At 34.9% G+C, this 24,144-nt stretch overlaps 1 pseudogene; it reads right to left on the reverse strand.

Moving 5' to 3' along the window:
- Positions 1–1,515: 1,515 nt before the first annotated feature.
- LOC145051997 (putative arabinosyltransferase ARAD1 pseudogene) lies at positions 1,516–4,289 on the reverse strand (annotated as a pseudogene).
- Positions 4,290–24,144: the final 19,855 nt, after the last annotated feature.

A 24,144-nucleotide genomic window follows, 5' to 3' on the forward strand; every position in this document is an offset into this window, starting at 1 on the left:
CTAAAGGCTTGACTAGAGAAAAGTGGACCATGTCAACAATACATGGTCATTGCCTTGTGAGTGTTGATGACTATCATACAAGTTGGGTTAAGTATGGATCAAGGAAGATCCCTAGAATGCCGGTATATTTTTTATTTTTGTTATATATATATATATATATATATATATATATATATATATATATATATATATATATATATATATATAAGCCTAACTGATCATCACACACACACACATTCCCATTGTCACTTTCACTCTTATTCTCTCGACACTTGAGCACTTTTACATCATCTCTTAGATCAACTAGCACTTATAATTTTATTTCGATTTAATATAAGTTCTAAGGTAGGTGATTTCATCACCTCCCGAAGTTTTATATCGGAGATCCAAAAGGATTAAGGGCTTGCCTCATAATTTGTTGAGTTCTTGCATTTATTTTCATTTAATTTCTGTTGTTTGATTGATTATATCATTTCCACATATTTACTTGATCTTTAATCTATTTTATTTGTCATTATCATGATATTTTCTGGTATCTTGGCATCTTTCTGAGTATCTTGAGATTTATTATCTACATTTAGTTAGTACATAATCTTAACACTATTTTGTCCCAAACACATAAAAATATGTTTATTTACATAACAAAATAACACACTCTTAATTAACGGTTTTCTAAATATCATTATTTTCTTCCCATGAACTTAGGCATGACCAAGATCTTAAGCATATTTCAAGATCTTAAGCATTTCATTTTTTACATCTTATTTCAAACATCACACCACACTTATTAATTTGGTTACGAAATTAGTTTGATAATTTTTTACCAAGACACCATGTAAACTCTTGTATTCCCCATGAATTGCAATGCATTACTGAAAGCGTATATGTATAAGAGTGTAGTGGGTCGAATACATAAGGGACCAGTACATACAAGACTAACTAATAATAGGCTCAATACAATATACATAATACAACACATATAGTCCGCTAACATAATACTGGTGTGGAATAGGTCAAATCACTTATTCTATTCTTATTCAATGGTGTTGTCTCTTTTGGAAAAAAAACGATGTATTTGTGGGGTTTAAATTGTCCCACAATTTTCTCCCATGAGGACCGGTTTGCTTGGCTTGGGAGTTTGCAACTTAACAAGATTGCTAAGGATTTTCTAGAGGCATTTTTTCTTATTGGGCATATTTGGAATTTTAGGAACAAAATGTTTTTTTTGAAAAGGTTCCTCTTAAAAAAAAGCTAGTTTTTGATAGTATCATTACGCTTTATGCAGGCGTATTCTTGGTGTCATAGTAGATGGAAAGGTTCGTTTATATGAGTTGGTTGAAAAATTTGTCTCTTGTTGTCATGTAATTTGTTTTTTTGGTTTTTTCTAACGTCTTTCTGGTTTTGGTTTATAAAATATATGCCCTTCTATAAAAAGTCAATTTGTAAAATTATAAAAAGTGTTTTTTTGTTAACGCTATTTGGAATAGTTTTTAAGTTTGGAGCTTTTTGTTATAGCTAAAAGGCTAAAAGATCCTACCAATAAAAAAAAAAAAAAAAAAAAATCCTTTTTCGAGCTTTTTCTTAGATGTTAAAAGCTAGATGCTAAAAAAAAAAAAAAAACTACATGTGGGACACGCCTAGATTGAAAGATGGATCATTTATGGATTGTTAATGAAAGGAAAATATTTGTCTAAGATGGAGAACTTTTATAGGTTTGAAAGATAATATAATAAACATTAAACACATATTAGGAAAAGCATTTGATGAAGCATGATTGTTATATAAACGTTAAATTGCAATGTCGGGTGATGTGAAAGTAAAAAACCTTTCATTTAGTTTGTTCATTTTCAGGCTAAATTCAGATCATATCACAAGTTTTAAAACATATAATACAAGATATAAAATAAATATTTATTTGGAAATAACAATTTTGCCTCCCGTCATAACAGATTTTCATATTTATATTTTTTCCTTTCAAAAAATTTTGATGTAACAGTTTTGATCTATCATAATCTTAAAGTAAAATTATTGGTATTTTATAAATTATGGTTTTGGTCCTTTATTATATTTTAAAGTTACATGTTTGGTCTTCTACATAATTTCTTTTTATAATTTTTGTTTTTTTAATATTACTTATTATTATTATAATTTCTCAATTTATTGTCATTTTGTGGTATTATACCAAACAAGATACATTTCAATCATTTTTTTTGCGAGTCTCACAAATATATAATTGTATTTCATTTTGCAAAGAAATTTCCTGTTGCAATGCACGGAGTAACTAAATACTAATTTCTCTTTATTAAGTTGCAGGACAAGATGAGCTCCATGAACAATATTTGTTGTCTTTAAATTCGGTGTAAAACTATTTTTTTGTCTAATAAAACTTGTGTTTCTCTTTTACGGGAATTAGGTCCCATAAATTTAGACCTAGAGACAATTTAGTTTACCTAAATTGTGTACAAATCGAATTACTTCTTAGCACACACATCAACATGATTTTGTTGTCAATAACATTTTGAGCTTATAACGATATTAAGCATCTTTTTTTTTGTTACGCTTGTTTTTCCATATACAACTATTTGATATAAGAAAATTAAACCATAAAGACCGTTTGGTTAAATGAAATATAATGATAAAGTAGTCACATATAGATTAGCCAAAGAACCAAAATAATGGAAAAGTTGTCATATTCTATAATCATGTTTTGTTTACTACTAGAAAAATATGCAACAAGGGATTTAACAACGGATTGACTCTATCGCCAAAAACTTACATCGCCAACTACAAATTAAGTGGTGAAGGAACATCCACAACACAAATATGTCACTAAAGCTATTCATTAAGCTGCATGTAATCTGCACAGATCCAAACCGAATACAAATCAATAAACCAAAAGAGAATTTCAACTAGATTAGACTCTATTACAAGATGCAAGTTTTTTTATCATCTTAAACATCAAATAGAAATACAAGTTCTATGTAAGAAAGAAAATTGCCAAGATTTTTTTTCTGAGAATATAGGTCAGTTTGTATTCAGTTGTCCTATTCATGAGCCCCTTCTCTCCTTAGTTCTTATCTTTGTGATGGATATTGGTATGAGAAAGGACTAACTAATATTCTCCATAAAGCAACAAGCTTTGAGAACGGGAAAACTCGCTCCATTTTATATTGATTTAAGAACTTTTGTGACATTTGATATCGATTTTGTCTATGAACTTTACTATGTCTAGAAGACACCTTTCGATGAACTGCTTGCCAAATCATGTCAACAACATCACCAGGCTGTGATGGATGCTGGTACTCAAAATGTGGTGCAATTTGCTTCAATCTTTCCCACATTTGAGTCCATTTTTCTCTTTGAACTCTTCTAAGAAGTTTCATAAGGTATCCTTTTCTAGCAGCATCTGATGCACGAACAAATATGGCGAATTTTGTATAATCAAGAACATCTTCAAAAGGCAACTCGATGTCATCACTGATTATAACGGGTAAACAATGACTAACAATGGCATCGAATAATCGGTTAGATGAAGGGGTGTCTCCTGCAATACTGAGGTAGAATTTGGAATGAGTCATCCCTATAGGCGCCATGTGAATTTCATCTGGAGATGGCCTTCCGAATGTGAAGTGCACCTCTTTTTCATCTTTCAAAAGGTCGTATAGTATTTGACGAATCCTTCCACCCTATGTGAGTAAAACTCAAAACATATCAATACAAACTAGCAAACACAACAAGATTACAATAATAAGACCTAGCTTGTTACATAGGAGGACATTCATATCTTTTGCACAAACGAGAGTTGGTCTATGTTAGACATTGTTCCATCTTTTTCGGGTAGGATAAAAAGTTGTACTTTTTGTTTCATTGACATTAGTGTGAGAGTATCCATAAAACTCCAATACACACCAAACATAGGATAACATGTTATGTCACATCTTGTTATGTGAACGACATGGAAAAAAGAAGCTTACATCTTTCCTATGAATTCCTCCTTGGAAAAACACCAATATAGGTCGCTTTTCAAAAGAAGGTGAATCGCTACCATTAAGTCGTCTAACCACATGTTTGTAAGGTGCAATAATATTTTTATCAATATTCGCAATCTGAGCTGGATACCTTCCAAAATCCGCAAGAAGCAACATAGCAGAACTCAATTTTGTTCTTGCAAAGAGCAAGCTATTCGGATGGTGAGCCATGATCAAATGATCTTTCCCTCTTGATCTCCTCCATTCCTTCCTATTCTTCAAAAATTACACCAATCTCTCTTGCAAAACATAGTCCATGCTGTTTCTTTTATCCCAATGAATCTTGGGCTAACGATTATAACTCCAAGAACTGAAAAATGGAACGAAAATTACATCCGATTGGGTCAGTTTTTTACAAGAATTGTAGTACAAGGTCTAAAGACATTTGGGGAAACCGAAGAGAGAAGATCAAGTTTAAGCCAATACTCCATGCTGTGTTGTATGTTTATCGCACTTGGGTATGAAGGGATTTGACTTAAATTACTCACATTAGGCTAGATTTGATTTTGATCTCCTCTCCAACCTATTAATCCAAAGTGAAACTGCGGAGGTAAATCATACATAAAGACTTTGAGTAGAGCTTGAGTTTGATCACAAATGCCCGGTTTGATGGGGGTTTGATTTAGGACATGATTCGTTACAAGATGACGCCACAATGGGGACATATTTTAGTTCAATTAGTACACTTGTTTCAACAGGTTTTACAATAATTAGCTTGTAAATTGATTTGGGTGCTAAAGAACTGTCACCAAACTGGAGTAGGAGCAACATTGAGATGGCAATTACGTCGGTAAGTGATCGGAAAATAAACGCACCCTTTTCAGGGATTGATGTCATTGCCATAAACATAAAGGGTCGGAATTAGTGAAAAAATACTTATTGACAAGAACAACTTCAACTTCAACTTCCTAATTTCTTAAAATTGGAAGCAGAAACATGTTACGAGATCTTCTGATGCCATCATTCAAGAACAGAGAAAGAACCCCAAATAATAGAGGGGCATTCATATTCAAATAAGTAAGGTAGCGCCGAAGTCGGAGTTTCCTTTCCGGCCAAAACTTTACTTCAACCACAACTAGCTATATAGGATTTGAAACAAAATAACATGTTTTCTACCTCTTCTAGCCATTATTAACAACTAGAATTGTAGAAACGACTTGCTTGCATCTCTTGCCTTAAATATTTCACTACTCTAACGAGGATCGAACGCATACAGACTAAAAGGTTTCGGCTTCACTGGAACAACATTCAAGATAACCTATATTGAGTATTGATAACTGAAAACTGAAAAAAAAAATTAATAAATAAAAAAAGGGAATGGGGAAGATAACGCATGTTTGGTACAGAGAAAGAGAAATGGAATGTTTGTATTGTATTTTTTAAAGAGAAAAACAGTTTCCCTTTCCACCTTAATGTGTGCAAATGTTCCAAGTTCGAAACTTGCTCCCCACACCTCGAAATCTCTCTACATTTTTGCTGCATACCCCACTGATTTGGACGTTTGGAGATTATTACGGGGATAATGACTTAAAAGGCTAATATATTTTTCAATTTGTACAAATTTAGTCATTGAGTTTTTTTTTGTCTACATTTATGTGACATCCCCAAAATCTCGGCCAGAAAAGACCGATTTTCATTTATGCTTTTAAAATATTTTCAGAGTAAATCCTTTTGATTTGAAAGAGTTGCGGAATTTGTTCCCAAAAACAAAACATGATAAAACAATGTTTACCAAAGCATTTCATAAAAGAAATGTATTTTCATTATAATCAAAACTCGGGGTGTCATGTTCCAATACAGACCAATAAGCATAAACGATAACATTACAAGTCATTCAACAAATATATACATATACAGACTTGTAAACAAAACAACTGATGGTTCATCCATCTCATGCCCTTGCGCCACTTCCTGTAATACAATTAAAACTGAGTGAGTCAGGCTTGGGAGCCTGGTGAGCATATAGGGTTTTCAACCCACAATAAATAATCATATTTAATTTTCACCAACCAACAATAACCCAATTACCCATTCCCGTTATTCTCACTTTAATGTCCCTAAGACAACTAATATAAGGGACCTAGTCTAAGAATATTTCATCGGGGCGACAACACATGCTTCGGGGGTACCTCAGCAATATAAGTCAAATAAGGCAACCGTGAAGGGGATGGAGTACAACGAATGAACACCCAAGTTCATTAACACCTACAGGTGGCGAACCTGCTAATGTTTCCACAAGACTATCTAGAAAAGTATGTGGTCGTCATCTAAACTCCGCTAGATGACTAAATCAAACAACAACGAGGCCTCTCATCTGTTTATTACACACCAACTATCTACCCATGTTCTACCCAACATATTAGTAGATAAAAATTATACAATTTGTATATATAGTTTAAAAACCTGTATAGCATGCTTTAATCAACACATATTTCACATAACAGATGAGGCACACACACACATAACACATATCTCATAGAGAATAAATCATATCTATGAGTTAGAAGAAAGTGAATACACATTCACACACATAACCACAAAATTATACACATAATACGTATTCCGTATAAAATACTTCATAATTATGAGTTAGAAGAAAGTAACTAAACACTCACTTGATCAGAAGATGATCAGACAGCACTACGGCTTGCAGAAGTAGTAATCCTCAGCAGATCTGGAAGATCTCTTCAAATATCGAACTTCTCGCGGGTAGAGCTTCGGCTCGGGAACCGCACTTCTCGGGATCTTCGGGATCTCGGGACTTGCCTCGGGGCTCGGGAACAATACCGAGGCTTCGGGATATTTCTGGCACGCAAAACGATGCAAAATGGGAGAGAGAAGAGAGAAAATTGGCTATTGGGTCGGCTGCCCTCGCATCCTATTTATAGGAGGCTGGAGCCTCGGAGTACGCGGGGCGTACGCCTGTACGCGGGGCGTACAGGGCTCTGAAGTCGTTATGGCATGCATCATCCGAAGTGTCAACACTCTTCGGAGTACGCGGGGCGTACTCGAGTATGCGGGGCGTAACTCGGATCGGACTGCTGACTCGCCTTCGGCTAATGTCGGATTTAATGATTAAAAATAAATACAATTTATTTAATAAATTTCGGAAATTCATATCTTCTTCATACAAACTCCGTTTTCGACGTTCTTTATATCCACGGAAAGGTGAGACTACGCTCTACAACTTTCGTTTAGACTTCGTCGACTAATTTTGAATTTATTATTATTATTTATTTTTAATAGGCCGGGACAGAAAACTTTCGTTATAAATTCATAACTTCTTCGTTTGACGTCCGTTTTCGCCTAACTTTTTATCGCTTCGATACCAACAATGAGATCTTCGATTCTCATTTAGATTGCTTAGGCTAAAAACCCCTCGATCTCAAATCGAGTAAAACAGGTTGCATACTGCTAAGCCGAAACTTCGATAAATCATAACTTCCTCATACGAAGTCAGATTTGGGCGTTCTATATAGATTCGGAAACCTCGTTTCAACTACTACAACATTAACCAAAGATATTAAGTTTATATTACACTTAAAATTTGACGCTTATTTTTATTCTTAATTAATCAAACCACGTAATTAAGCAATTAAGCACAAAACACACAATATTCAAATAATACAATCTTATTATTTCAAAACGGGTTACAAAGGTTAACCTAGACTATTACATTGCTAAAAATGGCAAGCCCGGAAACACAGGCGTTACAATTTACCCCTTCAACTTGTTAAACTGTACACATTTATTCCTTATGACCGGGTACCCGAGGTTAGCCGGTAAAAATGACTTAATAAGGTAATATATTTATCATTTTGTACACATTTAGTCATTAATATTTTTGTACACATTTAGTCCTTAATATTTTTTTTATTGCAAAATAAGTCATTTTTATTTTTTTATTCATTTAGTACTTATGAATTATTTCTTTAGGTTTTTCTTACGACATCTTATGTGGGATAGCCATATGGTGGTAGGATAGTTTCAGGTGGTCCTGCTATATGTTGTGTGTGACATCTCCATTTTCACGGCCAGAAAAGACCGATTTTGTTTATGCTTTGTTTTATAAAATCAGAGAAATCTTTTAAAGATAACGGTTGCGGAATTTGTTTCCAAAACAAGACATGATAATAACTTATCAAAACATTTCTCAAAGGGAATGTATTTTTTTCATTTTAATAATAAAAGCTCGGGATGTCATGTTCCGATACAGACATATAAACATAAATAGAACTTACATTTAATTACACAATTGATTTATATCTCCTTTAAATCTCTCTGTGAAATATGTCTTCGTATTAATACCTGTGATACAAAGAAAACTGAGTGGGTCAGGCTTGGGAGCCTGGTGAGCATATAGGGTTTTCATCCCACAATGTTATATCATATATTTATAAATATAGAACATTCAAACTTGCACAATTTCACCATATAAAGGCAACTCTTATCCCACCCCATCGATCCTCACAATGACACGATCTAAACTCTCGTATCTAATATTTTCCTCTTTACCTGATCCCTACTCATGGATCTAAAACTATCCTCTTCACCCGATCCATACTCACGGATCTACAACTACCTGATCCATACTCACGGATCTAAAACTGACCTCCTGATCTGATCCATACTCCCGGATCAATAATTGTACCCAATCCATACTCCCGGAATAAGGACAATTATCTATACCCTAATCCTGATCTGATCCATACTCCCGGATCAATAACTGTGCCCAATCCATACTCCCGGACTAAGGACAATTAACTTAGTCTTAATCCATACTCCCGGACTAATAACAAGTTTTTATCTCTTTACCTGATCCATACTCCCGGATCTAAAATTAACCTCTTGGTCTAATCTATACTCGCTGAATAACTAGATCAACAACAACAACATCGGGGCCTCTCATCTGTTTTTCACACATCAACTATCTACCCATGTTCTACCCAACAAATTAGTAGATAAAAATATATATTTTTATACATAGTTTAAAACCTGTATAACATTCTCATTCAATACCTATTCCACATAACAGATGAGGCACACCCACATAACACGTATTTCATAGAGAATAAATCCGATTTATGAGATACAAGAAAGTGAATATACATTCACACACATAACAACAAAATTATACACATAACACGTATTTCGTATAAAATACTTCATAATTATGCGTTAGAAGAAAGTAACCACACACTTACTTGATCAGAAGATGATCGGACAGCACTACGACTTACAGAAGTAGTATTCTTCGGTAGATCTGGAAGATCTCCACAAAAATTGAACTTCTTGCGGGCAGAGCTTCGGCTCGGGAATCGCACTTCATGGGATCTCGGGAGCGTAAAACTTCCTTCTTAACTTGGATATGAGATCCGGGGTGTCGGGATGGCTTCGGGGGTTTACACGCAGAGCTTCGGCACAAAAACAAGGAGAAATGAGCAAATAAGCCCGGAACCCTCGCATCCTATTTATAGGAGGCTGGAGCCTCGGAGTACGCGGGGCGTACTCGTCCGAAATCGTCATCGCGTTCGTCATCCGAAGAACTCGAGTGCGAAGGTCGTCATGCTTCGCTGTACACGGGGCGTACAGCAGTACGCTGGGCGTACTTCGGATATGCCTGGTGACTCCCCTTCGGATAATGCCGGATTTAATAATTAAATTTAATTATTAATTCTTTAATAAACTTCGAAAATTCATATCTCCTTCATATGAACTCCGTTTTCGACGTTCTTTATATCCACGCGTAGGTGAGACTACGCTCTACAACTTTCATTTAGACTTCGTCGGCTAATTTTGATTTATTTTTATTATTTATTTTTAATAGGCCGGGACAGAAAATTTCGTTATAATTTCATAACTTCTTCGATTGACGTCCGTTCTCGCCTAACTTTTTATCGCTTCGATACCAACAATGAGATCTTCGATTCTCGTTTAGATTGCTTCGGCTAAAAACCGCTCGATCTCAAATCGAGTATTTCGGGCTGCCTACCGCTAAGTTGAAACTTAGAAAAATCATAACTTCCTCATACGAAGTCAGATTTGGACGTTCTTTATATGTACGGAATCCTTGTAACATATACTAAAACTTAGTTAATATTATTCTTTCAAAATAATCTTCCATCAAAAAGTCATTTTTGACGCTTAACGTCTCTAAATTGACTAGCCCTGATCTATGGGCGTTACAATTATCTCCCGCTTAGGATGATTACGTCCCGGAATCATCAACGAAAGTAGAACTTGTATAATGATTCCACACGTTATTTATTCATCCTAGGTAATAACCGTAACTTCTATGTTTCCTCGAAAGAGTATTTAACTCTATGGCTTTCATGACCGCAGAAGATGTCAAATCTTGCATCTGCTTATCGTACTATGTTGTACTTTCAATCGTAACCCTAGAGTTACCAAATAAGTCGTTATTATGGACTCCTTCTTCTTCTCAGGATAAATGCTTTCCTTTATCTATTGTAACAAACCGATGGGTCGTGTTCTATTGACCTCTCATCGCACGATGCTTAGACTCGGTCTTTAATAAAGTTAAATTCCAGAATGGAATATACCTTCCTTCATTTTCTAATGTGATATAATCACATTTCAGCATGTAGCACTTCTACCTGCAAACTTTTTTTAACAACGAGCGCGACACTATCAATCGCATTAACTTCAACCTTCTGACTTAAGTCAGATGTTACATCTAACTTGGTCCTCTAGACCACGTAACATACTCCTCGTAGTCGAACTCAAATTTAAACATGACCACTAGGGTCAGAACAAGAACCATCTTACTAGTCATTACCGAAACAATGGTAATGACATACCAGAATAAAATGGAATCAATCACTAGCTTCTTGGTAACCTTGTGACTTTCCCTGATCCAAGTGCGAGTCCTGTGCTTCCGGTAGTATATGCATCTACCACCTTTCACACCTACTCATACTCGTCCCAAGTATTCTCCCACAGTCGACCAAGTCACCATACAAGAAAATCACATAATCAATTAACACATCAGATAGCAAAACTAGGTTTTATATTATTTCTTGAAATGATTACACAAAGGTTCAAGTTCACCCTATACTACGCCTCTAGTAGGCTACACCACATCTTACTTTTCATATCGTTACTTTATAACTTGATCTTTGGATATAAAATCCTCATTCCTGATTCCTTACATTGCCATCTGCTTCATCAAGGATCATGTGGAATGCTTTTGGCTTTGGTGGTGCATTTGGCCTTATAGCCTCTTCTCTTCTTGGGCAGTTTTGCTTGAAGTGCCCTTCTTCACCACACTTAAAGCAGACTTCTCTTTTGGTTGGGCATTTGCTGGCGTAATGACCAGTCTTCCCGCATTTGAAACATGTCATTTCTTTAGATCATTCCCCAATGTGCTTCCTTTTGCACTTTTCACACCATTGTGCTCCTTCTTCGAGCTTCTTCGAATCAGACTTCGAAAATTTTCTCTTCTCATCGGACCTTGAAGATCCTTCAATCTTTCTTTTCTCGCCAACTTCAACCTTTCTGGCGGTTCTTCCCTTAATCATATCTTCAACAGACTTGGCAGCCCAGATAGCTGCCTCTAGAGTAGGCGCCTGACGAACTGGCACTGCATACTCCCATGAGAGTCCCTTTGCGTACCGGTCAACCTTTGTCAGCTCATCTGGAACGATGCACAAAGCAAACTCCATCTTGTCTGTAAAGTTATTAGTGTATTCATCAACTGACATGCAGCCTTTCGTCAATGTCAGAAACTTATTATCCAATTCCAACAGATTTTGAGCCGAGCAGAACTTGCGCTTGAACTGCGCCAAGAACTCTGCCCATGACAATTGCAGTGGCTCATTAGGGCTTAAAGTCTTACCTAGAGTGTTCCACCAACGAACGGCTCCCCCTCGGAACTGACGCACTGCATAGGTAGTCTACAACTTGCCTCTGCAGACACAAGTCATGAAGGCTAACTCCATTTCGGAGATCCAATCCACCACTCCGATCGGATCCTCCTTTCCAGTGAAGGTCGATGGTTTGCAAGTTAGAAAGTCCTTGTACTTGCATCCCATTCCATCATTCCTTCCATCGTGGTTGTTTTGCCTAACTATCGGTGGGTTGGCTTGACCAACAGATCCACTGAAGTTTCCACCTTCCGAGTGCCCTTCATTTAATTCGGGCTCTTCCACTTGAATTGACAGTTCTTCACGATTCTGTTGAAGCAACTGCCTAGTCTCCTCCATTTAACGATCCAACATCGTTTGAATCATCAATTGTACACCAGCCATTGTTATCAGCTCAGGTGCTGCTGCTACGACAAGTATTTGCTCAATCACTAGTGGTTGATTCCTGTTTTCATCAGCATTTCCAACTCTACTTCTTGTTCTCACCATTTTTGATCTACACACCCAATAAGGTGAAATTAGATCCTTATTCACGATAGATATTCAAATCATCCTTATCACTCCGAAACGTTTACATGCTAGTTCTAATATCGTAGACGTACGCTTAGAATCCTATACACATAAGGTTTCCAGATCCGGTCGGCAACGGACCATAGATCCGAACAAATAATAGCATCAAAATAGCAATCACACAAACATTTAGCGCATAAAAGCATTTTAGGCATCATTCCTAAAATAAACTAGTGCTTGTGTCAAATTAGGTGTACTACCTAACATATTTTAGACACACTCCTCACAATCATTACTTAGCATTCTAAGTTTAAGTCTAGAAACTTCCTACAAATTCCAAGTTCGCTTAAACTAATGCTCTAATACCAACTGTGACATCCCTATTTTCACGGCCAGAAAAGACCGATTTTGTTTATGCTTTGTTTTATAAAATCAGAGAAATCTTTTAAAGATAACGGTTGCGGAATTTGTTTCCAAAACAAGACATGATAATAACTTATCAAAACATTTCTCAAAGGGAATGTATTTTTTTCATTTTAATAATAAAAGCTCGGGATGTCATGTTCCGATACAGACATATAAACATAAATAGAACTTACATTTAATTACACAATTGATTTATATCTCCTTTAAATCTCTCTGTGAAATATGTCTTCGTATTAATACCTGTGATACAAAGAAAACTGAGTGGGTCAGGCTTGGGAGCCTGGTGAGCATATAGGGTTTTCATCCCACAATGTTATATCATATATTTATAAATATAGAACATTCAAACTTGCACAATTTCACCATATAAAGGCAACTCTTATCCCACCCCATCGATCCTCACAATGACACGATCTAAACTCTCGTATCTAATATTTTCCTCTTTACCTGATCCCTACTCATGGATCTAAAACTATCCTCTTCACCCGATCCATACTCACGGATCTACAACTACCTGATCCATACTCACGGATCTAAAACTGACCTCCTGATCTGATCCATACTCCCGGATCAATAATTGTACCCAATCCATACTCTCGGAATAAGGACAATTATCTATACCCTAATCCTGATCTGATCCATACTCCCGGATCAATAACTGTGCCCAATCCATACTCCCGGACTAAGGACAATTAACTTAGTCTTAATCCATACTCCCGGACTAATAACAAGTTTTTATCTCTTTACCTGATCCATACTCCCGGATCTAAAATTAACCTCTTGGTCTAATCTATACTCGCTGAATAACTAGATCAACAACAACAACATCGGGGCCTCTCATCTGTTTTTCACACATCAACTATCTACCCATGTTCTACCCAACAAATTAGTAGATAAAAATATATATTTTTATACATAGTTTAAAACCTGTATAACATTCTCATTCAATACCTATTCCACATAACAGATGAGGCACACCCACATAACACGTATTTCATAGAGAATAAATCCGATTTATGAGATAGAAGAAAGTGAATATACATTCACACACATAACAACAAAATTATACACATAACACATATTTCGTATAAAATACTTCATAATTATGCGTTAGAAGAAAGTAACCACACACTTACTTGATCAGAAGATGATCGGACAGCACTACGACTTACAGAAGTAGTATTCTTCGGTAGATCTGGAAGATCTCCACAAAAATTGAACTTCTTGCGGGCAGAGCTTCGGCTCGGGAATCGCACTTCACGGGATCTCGGGAGCGTAAAACTTCCTTCTTAACTTGGATATGAGATCCGGGGTGTCGGGATGGCTTCGGGGGTTTACACGCAGAGCTTCGGCATAAAAACGAGGAGAAATGAGCAAATAAGCCCGGAACCCTCGCATCCTATTTATAGGAGGCTGGAGCCTCGGAGTACGCGGGGCATACTCGTCCGAAATCGTCATGGCGTTCGTCATCCGAAGAACTCGAGTGCGAAGGTCGTCATGCTTCGCTGTACGCGGGGCGTACAGCAGTACGCTGGGCGTACTTCGGATATGCCCGGTGACTCCTCTTCGGATAATGCCGGATTTAATAATTAAATTTAATTATTAATTCTTTAATAAACTTCGAAAATTTATATCTCCTTCATACGAACTCTGTTTTCTACGTTCTTTATATCCACGCGTATGTGAGACTACGCTCTACAACTTTCGTTTAGACTTCGTTGGCTAATTTTGACTTTATTTTTATTATTTATTTTTAATAGGCCGGGACAGAAAATTTCGTTATAATTTCATAACTTCTTCGATTGACGTCCGTTCTCGCCTAACTTTTTATCGCTTCGATACCAATAACGAGATCTTTGATTCTTGTTTAGATTGCTTCGGCTAAAAACCGCTCAATCTCAAATCGAGTATTTCGGGCTGCCTACCGCTAAGTTGAAACTTAGAAAAATCGTAACTTCCTCATACGAAGTCAGATTTGGACGTTCTTTATATGTACGGAATCCTTGTAACATATACTACAACTTAGTTAACATTATTCTTTCAAAATAATCTTCCATCAAAAAGTCATTTTTGACGCTTAACGTCTCTAAATTGACTAGCCCTGATCTACGGGCGTTACATTGTGGGCCAAGATACCTGGTGCGGGCCGGCTATAAGCTGTAGGCACGAAGACTCAAGAAGAGCGGTTGGATTAAAGTGTCATGCCAACAAACCCTGGGTATTCCAATCCGATGACTGATTGGGCCAAGGTATACCAATCTAATGAGTGTGGGTCCGTTATGCATGATAATACGTTTGTTGTATTGGGTATTTTGGGGGAAACTCACTAAACTTTTTGCTTACCCAGTTGTTTATGTTTTCAGGTTCTATCGTTGGTTGTGGGAAGGCGAATGCATGAATGTACACACTCATCAACATTATTGAGGATTACACATTTCTTATATTACTTTAATTTTCGATAAATGTATTTTGGAATAACCCTTTTTTTTGTTAATAATGGATTTATAATTAGGGAGTTTTACCTTATTTAAAAATGAATTTTTTTGTTTGTAAAAATGAGACATTACACATAAACATCAACAACCTCACACACTTCCTCAATGATTGTCCCACGTACGATGTCGTGAGAAAAACCAAAAGAAAACATTCATAAACACTGAATGTGTACAAAAACAAAAATGACTTATTTTGAAACAAAAAAATATTAAGGACTAAATGTGTACAAAAATATTAAGGACTAAATGTGTACAAAATTAAAAAATATATTACCCTATTAAATCATTTTTTCCCGGCTAACTTGGAGTAACCGGTCATAAGGACTGAATGTGTACAGTTCAACAAGTTGAAGGGGTAAATGTGGATGTAAAATCAACTCAGTGATCAAATGTGTACAAATCGAAAAATATATTACCCTTTTAAGTTATTATCATGATGATGCCACAACAAAGAGATGTGGTCCTTAAAACTAGGGGTGAGCATTTGGACCGGCCCGAACCAGCTCTTGGACCAGACCTGTTATGGAGAACTTTGTGGACCATGGACCGGACCGGATGAGTCGTTTCCGTGTCCGTGTTCGTGTCCGGGTCCAGGTCCGAGTTTTCTGGTTTTTGGACCCGTTTGGACCGGTACAATTTTAATTGCATAAAGTATAATAAGTAATCTACATCGATGTATAATATTATAACTTGCAAAATTAATATGTTTCCGTTTCATGCCTAACTAATCTACATTGATGTATAATATTATAACTTGCAATTTGCAAAAATTAATTTTCCAAATAAAAGCAACTAACATATAAATCAAGTTCACCAACAAAAGTTAAACAATTTTAAGACAAACATACAAAAGTATTATCGTAACAACAAAAATCATAGTTTAAACTTTAAAATCAATCAAACTAACAAATTTCATAAACTCATAATCTAATCTTCCATTGGCCTCTTCCCCATATCATTGTCATCCATATGTAACATATTTAAAGCTTGTGCAATCTCTACATAAACACAAATGAAAATGTTGTTAGTATTTAATAAAAAGTAATAATTGTATAAAAAAGAATAAAGATTGTAATTTTTTTTTACCCAAAGCTATATCATCATCGTTCAAGATGCCATTATCGTTGTGAACTATCGGATTTGTAAACTTTATCACCCAATCTTAGGTGCATAACAAAGCTTCAACTATCAATGTCGATAAACTAGTCTGATACTTACTTACAACTCTACCACATGTGCTAAACGCGGACTCGGAGATATAGTATAAAATAATACTAAAAAGCTGAAATATTTCAGTTTTGATAGCTCTACTTTGAAGGATTATAAATCAATGAATATAATACCAAAATAAACAAAATTATAGTCTAAATTCATCTACAAATTATGTGATGCACATTTCTGGTTCAGGCGATTTTGGCATACCAATCTGATTAAGGTTAGTAAAACTCGTCGATTAAGATTTAGTATTTCATTACTCGTCGATTTTGGTAGCCAAATAAGGATCAGGAAGTAATTTGTTTTTCAGAATCGATTGCACTTGAATTTTTATCTACTGTAGCGATTTTGGAAGTGAAACAAAATCAAAAATCAATTTTTTCCTGTTATCGTTGCTTTTAAATGCTATGGGTATTGTTGCGATTTTTCACATGTCATCGTTTCTTTTGAATGCTTATATTGGTCTGATTCTGGAATCAAAATAAGAACATGAAGTATTTTTTTCCCATGCGTTACACTTGCATAAGTATCAAATACGTATTTTATGGAAAATTCAGGAATAAAGAAATTAGGAAAAAAATTTGATTAGTATTTGATCTAAACTAGATGAAATTAGATGTGTCGTTGGCACTGTGTACCTTGTTTTCTTTCATTATTTAAAACAAAAAGAGACTGCATAAAGATTGGTATTAAAAAATATATATGATGTCATTTATATTTTGGAAGTTCCAATGGTTTCAAGAGTGTGGGTAATAGGTTGCTACATATGGATAAAGTACTTTTATCTGTAAGTACCATGTGAAACATAATCAATTTTTAAAACCACAACAATTTATTCAAAACAAATTGCACCCTTAATCAATGCACAAAGGTTATATAGGTTTTAAAGAATATGTCAAAGTAACCAAACTGTGTAATTGTGTTTTTATATATGATAATGAAGTTTTGTTTGTTGATCTACCGAATCATGATGATGCCACAACAAAGAGATGTGGTCCTTAAAACTAGGGGTGAGCATTTGGACCGGCCCGAACCGGCTCTTGGACCAGACCTGTTATGGAGAACTTTGTGGACCATGGACCGGACCGGATGAGTCGTTTCCGTGTCCGTGTTCGTGTCCGGGTCCAGGTCCGAGTTTTCTGGTTTTTGGACCCGTTTGGACCGGTACAATTTTAATTGCATAAAGTATAATAAGTAATCTACATCGATGTATAATATTATAACTTGCAAAATTAATATGTTTCCGTTTCATGCCTAACTAATCTACATTGATGTATAATATTATAACTTGCAATTTGCAAAAATTAATTTTCCAAATAAAAGCAACTAACATATAAATCAAGTTCACCAACAAAAGTTAAACAATTTTAAGACAAACATACAAAAGTATTATCGTAACAACAAAAATCATAGTTTAAACTTTAAAATCAATCAAACTAACAAATTTCATAAACTCATAATCTAATCTTCCATTGGCCTCTTCCCCATATCATTGTCATCCATATGTAACATATTTAAAGCTTGTGCAATCTCTACATAAACACAAATGAAAATGTTGTTAGTATTTAATAAAAAGTAATAATTGTATAAAAAAGAATAAAGATTGTAATTTTTTTTTACCCAAAGCTATATCATCATCGTTCAAGATGCCATTATCGTTGTGAACTATCGGATTTGTAAACTTTATCACCCAATCTTGGGTGCATAACAAAGCTTCAACTATCAATGTCGATAAACTAGTCTGATACTCACTTACAACTCTACCACATGTGCTAAACGCGGACTCGGAGATATAGTATAAAATAATACTAAAAAGCTGAAATATTTCAGTTTTGATAGCTCTACTTTGAAGGATTATAAATCAATGAATATAATACCAAAATAAACAAAATTATAGTCTAAATTCATCTACAAATTATGTGATGCACATTTCTGGTTCAGGCGATTTTGGCATACCAATCTGATTAAGGTTAGTAAAACTCGTCGATTAAGATTTAGTATTTCATTACTCGTCGATTTTGGTAGCCAAATAAGGATCAGGAAGTAATTTGTTTTTCAGAATCGATTGCACTTGAATTTTTATCTACTGTAGCGATTTTGGAAGTGAAACAAAATCAAAAATCAATTTTTTCCTGTTATCGTTGCTTTTAAATGCTATGGGTATTGTTGCGATTTTTCACATGTCATCGTTTCTTTTGAATGCTTATATTGGTCTGATTCTGGAATCAAAATAAGAACATGAAGTATTTTTTTCCCATGCGTTACACTTGCATAAGTATCAAATACGTATTTTATGGAAAATTCAGGAATAAAGAAATTAGGAAAAAAATTTGATTAGTATTCGATCTAAACTAGATGAAATTAGATGTGTCGTTGGCACTGTGTACCTTGTTTTCTTTCATTATTTAAAACAAAAAGAGACTGCATAAAGATTGGTATTAAAAAATATATATGATGTCATTTATATTTTGGAAGTTCCAATGGTTTCAAGAGTGTGGGTAATAGGTTGCTACATATGGATAAAGTACTTTTATCTGTAAGTACCATGTGAAACATAATCAATTTTTAAAACCACAACAATTTATTCAAAACAAATTGCACCCTTAATCAATGCACAAAGGTTATATAGGTTTTAAAGAATATGTCAAAGTAACCAAACTGTGTAATTGTGTTTTTATATATGATAATGAAGTTTTGTTTGTTGATCTACCGAATCATGATGATGCCACAACAAAGAGATGTGGTCCTTAAAACTAGGGGTGAGCATTTGGACCGGCCCGGACCGGCTCTTGGACCAGACCTGTTATGGAGAACTTTGTGGACCATGGACCGGACCGGATGAGTCGTTTCCGTGTCCGTGTTCGTGTCCGGGTCCAGGTCCGAGTTTTCTGGTTTTTGGACCCGTTTGGACCGGTACAATTTTAATTGCATAAAGTATAATAAGTAATCTACATCGATGTATAATATTATAACTTGCAAAATTAATATGTTTCCGTTTCATGCCTAACTAATCTACATTGATGTATAATATTATAACTTGCAATTTGCAAAAATTAATTTTCTAAATAAAAGCAACTAACATATAAATCAAGTTCACCAACAAAAGTTAAACAATTTTAAGACAAACATACAAAAGTATTATCGTAACAACAAAAATCATAGTTTAAACTTTAAAATCAATCAAACTAACAAATTTCATAAACTCATAATCTAATCTTCCATTGGCCTCTTCCCCATATCATTGTCATCCATATGTAACATATTTAAAGCTTGTGCAATCTCTACATAAACACAAATGAAAATGTTGTTAGTATTTAATAAAAAGTAATAATTGTATAAAAAAGAATAAAGATTGTAATTTTTTTTACCCAAAGCTATATCATCATCGTTCAAGATGCCATTATCGTTGTGAACTATCGGATTTGTAAACTTTATCACCCAATCTTAGGTGCATAACAAAGCTTCAACTATCAATGTCGATAAACTAGTCTGATACTCACTTACAACTCTACCACATGTGCTAAACGCGGACTCGGAGATATAGTATAAAATAATACTAAAAAGCTGAAATATTTCAGTTTTGATAGCTCTACTTTGAAGGATTATAAATCAATGAATATAATACCAAAATAAACAAAATTATAGTCTAAATTCATCTACAAATTGTAAACTAAATGTTGGAAAAAACCGTAGGTCAATCCGACTTAAAATGAATGAGTTATGGGTGTTTAAAAAACGTCACAGATACAAAATCTTGCTGAAAAGCTGAATTTTTTCAGCTTTGATAGCTCTACTTTGAAGGATTGTAACTCAGTGAATATAATATCAAAATAAACAAAATTATAGTCTAAACTCATCTAGAAACTGTAAACTAAATGCTGGAAAAAATTGGAGGTCAATCCTACTTAAAACGAATGAGTTATGGGTGTTTAAAAAACGTCACAGATTACAAAATGTTGCTGAAAAGCTGAATTTTTCAGCTTTGATAGATCTACTTTGAAGGATTGTAATACGGTGAATATAATACCAAAATAACCAAAATTATAGTCTAAATTCATCTACAAGCTGTAAACTAAATGTTGGAAAAAACCGCAGGTCAATCCGACTTAAAACGAATGAGTTATGTGTTTAAAAAATGTCACAAAAATCTTAATCATGTCCAACCGGTTCTAAACCCGGTAAAAACCAGACCGAACCGGGAAAAAACCGGACCGGACCGGAGAGAAATCTTAGAACCGAGAACCGGCCCGGGGGTCCAAAAAAGGGTCCGGTCCGGTTCGGTCCACCAGTCCAAATGCTCACCCTTACTTAAAACTGCTGACATTAAAAACTTTTAAAACCTATATTTTCATATATTATCCTGAAATATTTCTTGTGTCTATTGCTCATAGATGTTTGACCGTATATATAAACTAAGGAATCAATCATATCTAACGAATTTTAGATAGGCTAACTAAATGCAAAATATAGCAGCGTACTTTCTCTTACTTATGTATTATAGCATCAAACTTTCTAAAACGACATTACATTTTAAAATTTTCATATTAATAAGACATTGCATCAATTTAATTTTAAAAATGTCATTGTGTTTTAGAACTTAAAAATAATGAATATATATACTGATTTTTTCTACAAGATTTATTCAATTTTTTTCAACTTGTATTGCAATGTAAAATGAAAGCAGGACTGACCTTACACTATTGTTGCTAGAAAGATCAGTAGATACCTCCACTTGAAATCACTGATAACATATCAAGAAAGAAAGGCATGGGAAGATGTAGTTGTGTGTCTTTAAAGTTAGGTCTTCCTTCTATCTTCATCTATCAAATCCAACAGACCCCCACCTGGACCATTTGTTTTCTAGATAATCAACAATGTTGTTCACAATCTAAAAATAAAGAACAAAATTGGTGTTGTTGCAATAAATGGTTTTTAGATTAATTAGTAAATGAAGTTATAATTAAAATGAGAATCAAAAGAACGCTAAAATTTTTGTCTGCAAAAATCAACATAAAAATCACATCCATGGTTCCAGTACAGATTACATGTCTATGCATAATTGCATATACATGTACATACAAAGGGTCAAAAGGAGAGCCTAACCTTTCTCAGACAACCTTGGATTTGAGCTTTGGCCTTTATAAGGTATCTATGTCTATTATGACAAAAGAAGTATATCTTACTACTATAATAAATAATCTAAAAGAACATGAATTATAAAAGACTAAAATAGTACATTAGAGGAATAAGAGTAGGACATTACCATATATAGTGAAGAACCTTGTTTGATTAACTTCAAACGCCCAATGATCCTCTCTGTGGCATATTGAGTTTGATGAACTGTGACATTATCCTTGAGGTAAACTATCTGTGCATCTTCTGGATCAGTAGAAGAGCTTCTCTTGCTACTGTCAGTACGGGTCACGCTTGATGAGCCCTAAAACATATTGAAAATAGGTAGAACCTAAGGATACAAGACAAGGGCTTCTAAATAATTAAATTCAATGTAAAGCAACATGAACTGATTAGCAATGATTTATTCTCTCTAAAACAAAACCACAAGAAAGCATTGCTTTATCATGAATTTCACATCAATAACGTTAACAATAAGTGAACTTTTAACAAAAAATAGTTGAATTCTATGAAAGCATTTTTTATCGAGTTTCACATAAATATGAGTACGCATCAATAGCTTTCCAATTAGGCCACTACAAGTACAAATAATAAAAGATCATGCTACCAACATGATCAACTGATAACAGATCACATCTAATCACCAAACACGATTCAACTTCTATCACTAACAAACTTGATTGCAGGAGCCCTAACTTACACAAAACCAATAAACTTTAACCTCGCCGCCAAAACAGTCAAACTAAATTCAATTCGCATCATTACCATTCAAATAGATTTACAACTAATTCTCAACTACGACTACAAGATGCAATAGTGTAGAAAGAAATGATAATTTACTTCTAATTTCCGGATTTATAAAGGTATTCAACTGATCGTTGACAACCAATTTCCCCATATTTTTTCGGCCTGAGGTGCGACTCTCTGGGGAATCATATCCACGTGTTTCGACGTCGTCAGAGTCTCAAGCAGAGAAGTCAGCAGTTGGCAGTGACTATTGGAGATGGTGGGGAACACACAGGATATTGTCGGTGGTGATGCGTCTGCAAAGCATAGAGCAGCGGAGAAACCAAAAGGCAAAGCTTTGAAGCGAGTTTTTCCTCTGGTGTCAATATTGAAGAGAGAAAGTGGACGAGGAAGTAAGCGGTGCAGATATGAAGGTGGGGAGGTATGGTTGTTCCAAGATTAAAACCAATTACTTGCTAATTCATAATTTCATACAACGAACCTGAAAGTTGTCATATATTTTAGTGAAGTTGTAGAAAGCGAGCCAATCCACACACTTACTCATGAAGTTGATGCAAATTACGGCAGCGTCCCCTTTTTTCATTCTCGTTTACCTTCAAAATCGAAGGCAAAATTTAGAAAATTGAAAAGTATAAAGATGGAAACTGATAGCGATTGAAATCGAGATAAAGATGCACGGTCGGGATGGAGAAGCATCGGTCGCCGCATCTGGTGAGATATAAATCCAGATCGGCCAGCGCCGGCGGATGCGGCGACAATGGTTTGCGGTTTTCTTCTCCATGTGTCGAAGTCCGTGAATCTCTCTCAATTTGTGAAGGGGTGGGGAACGGAAAATAAGAAGGCAACAAAGTTTGGAGAAACATATAAAAACCGATGGCAGTGGACCAGTCCATTGGTGAAGAGGGGCGGTGGGAAACGTGACAATCAGCAATAGAGTAAGGAGGAAACGTAGTCGAAAACAATGAATAAACTAATGAAATCGAGAAAGAACGGAAAGGGAAGTGGGATAAGAAGGAAGAGATGAATGCGATTTATTGTGGCGTTTGAATGAGAAGAAGAAGTTTAGTGGCAAAAGATGAAACTGAAAAAAAAATGTACTATAGCCCAAGGTTTTAAGCTTTTATGTATATATAAATAAGAACAAGAATTTTATTTACTCATTGATATTTTTATGAGTATTTGATCAAAATAAGAAGAAGTATATTCACTTTTGGTGATTATTGAGAAATTAGGAAAATTTGTTTTGGAGCTTGAATTAGTATTGAAATTGTGTTATATTTTATAAACATAAAAGTCACCTGGAATATGGATTCAGGTCTTGGAATTGTAAAGTACATTGTTATTTTATGAATATAACAATGTTATGAGGTTGTAAATTGCATGGAAATTGGTGGTTGATTGGAAATCCATAAACATTACTATGAGTGCTTGGAATTTAATGTGGAATTTTATGTACGTATACAATTTAAGTGTTGCATCGAAATTGGTAGTAGATTGAAAATCGATAGCCATTAGTTACGCTTAGGTGTCTGTATTATTCGTGGCATTGTTTTTATAATTATGCAACTGTCGTAGCTTTGGAACATATATCCAAATGTTTTTTGTTTGTGTATATATAGATGACACACAATCACCTTCATATTAAAGGATAGTCTAAAATGGATAAGTTGTTATTACTTCTACCATAAGAGCAACTAATGCAAT

Source organism: Lactuca serriola, chromosome 1 (genome assembly GCF_051521515.1).
Source record: "Lactuca serriola cultivar US96UC23 chromosome 1, Lser_US96UC23_V15, whole genome shotgun sequence".
Classification (NCBI taxonomy): domain Eukaryota; kingdom Viridiplantae; phylum Streptophyta; class Magnoliopsida; order Asterales; family Asteraceae; genus Lactuca; species Lactuca serriola.